Here is a 5,714-nt window from a genome sequence, read left to right as displayed (position 1 = left end):
GTGTGTGTGTGTGTGTGTGTGTGTGTGTGTGTGTGTGTGTGAGAGAGAGAGAGAGAGAGAGAGAGAGAGAGAGAGAGAGAGAGAGACTGGATTTATGGGAAATGATGGGATTCTATAGGAATTTGTCTCTGCTTTAATGTTTCAGTTTAGATATTAGTACAGAAAAAAGACGTGTTTTTATTTTGCCTTAATAATTTATGCTGAGTAATATCGAGTGACTGTATTCCATTTAGTTGTCTCTCAATCACTGCTAATTTATTATTTGATATATATTTGAAACTATATACATATAACTTGAGCCCCTCTTCTAAAGAATAGTTAAAAGATGAGAATTGGGAATGTCTATATTAAACATAACCCATCCTGGAAATGTTCTGTTAAGAATCTTATTTTAATAATAATTATATTAATTATCTTTATCAGAGAATAATAGAGTAAAAAGTGGCATATATTAAAAGTACTTCCCTTGTAGGAAATGATCAATAACCATGGGTTTTTTCTTTTTTCATTTTATGTATTTGGTATAAGGTCTCACTATGCAGTACACACTCACAGTGATCCTCCTGTTTTCAGCCTCCTCAGCACTGGGATTACAGGCATGCGCCACCACACACAGACTGGGTTGTCAGCTCAACACACCCTAGGGGCAGGGCTGGCATGGCATGCAGGACCAGGGATCAAACCCTGGTCCCTGTGCTTGCCAAAGCAGGCACTCAGTCCACTGAGCTATCTTGCTGGCCCATTTGGGTTGCTTTCAATATTTAGCTATGACAGATTATGCTGCTATGAATATGGGTGCACATATATTGCTGTGGTATGATGTTTTCAGTTCATTTGAAAAAATACCCAGAATGTGAATAAATGGTTTGAATGGGACCTCTTATCCTAGCTTTTTGGGCATTCTCCAAATAGATTTTCATAGTGGTCGTATAAGTCTATACTCCCACCAACAGTGGAGAGGTGTTCCTTTTACCTCACAGCCCCTTCAGCATTTATTGTTGGTTGACATCCTTTAAAAATTTTTTTTAAAGAGAGTACAACATAGTATTATAACATAAAAATTACAAGTGATACAGAATATCACTTAACAATGTAATATGAATTTCACAGTATTTGTTGTAATGCGTAGTCTTGTCTTCCAACCAGTTATCCATATTACCAAATATATGCATGCAAAATTAGAAGAAGAAAGAAAAAAAAGAAATATGTAAAAAATTGAGAAAAAGGATAAATAATTCAAAATAGGAAACAAAACAAATTAAACGTTATCTGCTCCTTTCCATAGGCCAGCCAAAATACATGTTACAGTTGTCTATACCATCCTGCTTCCTTACATGGACATATCTCTTTTCCCCACTCCCTCTCCCTTCCAACTCAGTAACTTCTCAGCTCAGTAACTCTTTCCTTTTGTATAAGTTCATTCCGTTTTCTCAGTATCTATTGTACCCCTCAGATTCCATTTTCTCTTTCAGGTTCTCACACTAAGGCACATGCAGGTTTGATTATTTCACTTAACAGTATGGCTTCTAGTTGCATGCATTTACTGTCAAAAGACTTCTTGATGACAGCAATTTTTTTTCTTGGGTGAGATAGAACCTTAGTGTTATTTTAATTTACATTTCTCAAATGACCAATGGTACTGAACATTTTTTCAGATATTTATTTACCATTTGTATTTCTTTCTCTGAGAAGTGTATATTCATTTCAGATGACCATTTTTGGATTGGGTCTTTGAATTTTGGAGGCCTATTTTTAAAAAATTCTTTATATGTTCTAGATAGAAGTTCTTTATCTGATGGACACGTGGCTATAATTTTTTTTCCCAATACATGGATTTTCTATTTACTGTAGGAGATTTCTTTTTATATGCAGAAACTTTTCAAAAAATGAGATATTAGTTGCTGATTCTTTGAAGTATTTCCCATGCAGTTTTAATTTTATTCATGAACTCTGTCTACTCCTATGTCTTTCCCCCTAACCAATATGTAGTGGTCTTATTCATTTCATTTGCTCATTCTTGGTTTGAAGTTCAGACTGTGTGTGAAAATATTATTACCCCTGCTTTTTTCAGAAGTCCTGGAGCATGCAGTATTGTTTTCTATCCTTTGACTTTCAGCCTATGAATTTCTTTATGAGTTAAGTGTACTTCTTGTACACAGCACATTGTTAGATTTTGCTTCCTAATCCACTCTGCCAGTCTATTTCTTTTAATGGGTGAGTTGAGTAAATTTACATTGATGGCTATAAATTGAGATGCATTGACTTATGATTGCCATGTTATTTATTTGTTGTTGTGTACCTCTTTTTCTCCTATGTTTAATTGTTTGCCCTATTTAGTGGGTTCTTTCCATTCTTATCTGTGGAGTTGTGGTCATTTCAGTCCCTCTCTAGAATATCTCTTAGTAGTCTGTGTAGGGCTGGCTTTGTCATCATGAAATTCTTTAACTGATCTTTGTCATGGAAGTATTTCACTTCTCCATCAAACTTGAAGCAGAGTTTTGCAGGTTATATCAGTCTGGGTTGGAATTTGTTTTCTTGCAAGACTTGAAGTATTTTGCTCCATGCTCTTATTGACTGGATTTGTGAAGAGAAATCTGCCACTATTCTGATGGGTTTTCCTCTAAATGTGACCTGTTTCTTTTCTCTAGCAGCTTTTAGTATATTGTTCTTGTGCTGAATTTTTGGGATCTTGATTATTATATGTCTGGGTGTGGTTTTAGTTGGGTTGATGTTATTTGGAGTTTTATATGCTTTGGTTACCTGAATGTCAAATTATTTCCCCATATCTGGGGAGTTTTCTGCTATTACTTCTGCCCATATTCTTTTTATATCATTTGTACTGACTCCTTTCTCACTGATGCCCATTAGTCTTATGTTGTTCATTTTTGCATCGTCTTGCAGACATTGAATTATTTTTCCTGCATCCTAGTTGTTTTTGCAGAACCGGAAATTGAACTCAGACCCTTGTGCTTGACAGGCAAGTGTTTATTCTACTGAGCCCCTTCCTAGTTGTTTTTAAGAGATCTTTTCTTACGTTTTCATTAGCTGCAATGGTGTCTTCAGGGTCTGAAACTCTATCTTCTCTTTCATTGACACAATTTTGCCAGTTTGTGATTGAGGTTTTATTTTCCTGTATATCTCTTTGAATCTGCTTCATGCATTCTATTTCTTTCCTAAATTGCTCATTCAAGGGTTCCATCATTTTTCTATTCTCCTGTATTTTCTTAATCAGTGTCTTCTTTAGAAGCACTTAGTAATTCTTTCATTATAGCTATCATTTCTTTTTTTACTTCAGAGATTATTTCTGATCTTGTTTCCTCTATAACTTTCTGCTTTTTTTTTTACTTCAGATAATTATTTCAAAGTTTTCACGTGTATGATTTCCAATTTCTACTATGCTATTGCCTCCTGCATTTGTTCTGGGTGAGCTTGGGGCCTGAGAATTAATTTTCTCCTTCTCTTTATCATTTTGCATAGCACTGCCCTCTGTCCTTTGGTGTAATTATTACCTTACCTGAACTTTGGTGTAGTTACTTTGGTGCAGTTATTACTTTAGCACCTAACAACCCAACAGAGATTATGTGGTTAAGGCAGTAACAGTTTCGTATTTACAGAACTACAAATATTAACACTAATTATGGGCAATGATATTTAGCAGTTGAACAATTTTTGTAACTAATGGGCTTATATTTTAGACCATAAGAGCAAACATTATGACTACATAGCTAAGCAGATATTAAATTGGGAATTTGTATATTAGTTCCTCTAAGTTCCATCTGATCACCTCCCCTTGATGTACATGGGGTCTTCCAGGTAGACTAGTTCACTTTGATTACCTGCTTGCCCCCTCTCTCAATCAAGAGAGAAAGAGAGAATATTCTCATAGATCTGGGACTAGCAAAGTGTCTCAGCTTACTGGGTCCAGATCGAATAAGTTCAAACTCGTCTAGGTAGGCTTGGCTTGGTTCTGGCTGCTGAGCTCTGCTTCTTCTTGCTGCAGTCCGTGAAGTGAACCTGCTGTGCTGCTCTGGTAAGATGTTCAGCTCCTGGATTGGCTGGGTGGGTCTTGCCTCTAGCCTCTCTGCAGGATGTTCTGCCACAGGCTTCCACACCAGGCCTGTCTGATGGAGGGGGTTCCAGTGGATGGGCGGGCATTCCCACATACATGCAGGACCTGGGAACTGGCTGGAAGTGGATCTGGTGAGCAGGAAGGCAGGCCCCCACACACACCAGGCCTGGATGCTGGCTGGAAGTGGATCGAGCCTGAGTCTACTCCTATGTCTTTAAGGTTTCTACTTACTTTTTCCTCCAGAAGTTTTATTGTTTCTGCTTTAATATTTAAATCTTTGATCCATCTTTTTCATTAACTTTATTGAAAATAATTCTTTGATTCATTTTGACTGTAGTTTAGTACATAGTGATAGACATGAATCTAATTTTAGCCTCGGCATGTGGAAAGCCAGTATTTCCAGCACCATTTATTAAAGAGGCTATCTTTCCTCAAACACACATGCTTGGCCCCTTTGTGAAAGATAAGGTAGCTAAGAGCGTTTGTAGTTGTGTCTGCATCTTTTAATCTGTTCCCTTGATCCTCAGGTCTGTTTTCTTGCCAGTACCATACTGATTTTACCATTGTAGCTTTGCAGTACAATTTTAAGTCAGGGGCTGTGATACCTCCTGCCTTTCCTTTGTTGCCCAGGATTGCTTTGGCTATTCTAGGATTTTTCTGGCTCCAGATGAATTTTAGAAATGTTTTCTGTAGATATGTAAGGTACACTAATTTTTTTTAATCTTTAGAGATAGGGTCTCATTATATAGTTTAGGAAGGCCTTGAGCCCACTTTGTAGCCCAGGCTGGTCTTGAACTCACAATGATCCTTCTGTCTGTGCCTCCTGAATACTGGGGTTACAGGCATGCACTACTATGCTCAACTCTTACTAATGGTATTTTAATTAGGTTTGCATTGAATCTCTATAACAATTTTGGAAGTACAGCCATTTTCACAGTTTTGGTTCTTTCAATTCAACAGCAGGGAATATCTGTTCCATTTTCTGAATTCCATTTGATCTCTTTTCTCAGAGTACTGTAATTTTCACTGTATAAGTCTTTTACTTTGTGAGATTGGTTCTCAAGTATTTCATTTTTTGATGTTTTTGTGCAAGGTGTGGTTTCTCTAATTTCTCTCTCAGTGTGTTTGTTGTTGGTGTACAGAAATGCCATTGATTTTAGTGCTGACTTTGTATCCTGATATGCTACTGAACTTGGTTATTAAATCTACAAGTCTCTTGGTGAGATTTTTTGGGATCTTTTACACAGTTTATCATGTCATCTGTGAATAATTATTATTTTATATCTTCCTTTCCAATCGTTATTAATTTTATTTTTCTCCTTCGTTTAATTGCTCTGGCCAAAGTTTCCAGAATGATGTTGAATAGGAGTGGTGATGCTGGACATCCTTGTCTGTTCCTGATTTTAAACTGAAGGATTGATTACATGCTGTTAACTTCATATTTGTTGTTCGGGACACCAGATATGAATGTATAAGATTAGTTTAAAGAAAAAATGAAACAAAACAATAGCAAAAAGCTGTAAGAAATTTTAAAAAATAGGGCTTGGGAGATGGCTTAGTAGAATAAGCAGTTCCCTGGCAAGTGCAAGGGCATGAATTCAAACTCTGGTTTTACAAATATGATAGCTCTAGAGGGCTGTCAATA

The sequence above is a fragment of the Octodon degus genome, unplaced genomic scaffold (genome assembly GCF_000260255.1).
Source record: "Octodon degus isolate 3935 unplaced genomic scaffold, OctDeg1.0 scaffold00051, whole genome shotgun sequence".
NCBI lineage: Eukaryota > Metazoa > Chordata > Mammalia > Rodentia > Octodontidae > Octodon > Octodon degus.
The sequence above is the reverse complement of the archived record's forward strand: the minus strand, read 5'-3'. Positions refer to the sequence as shown.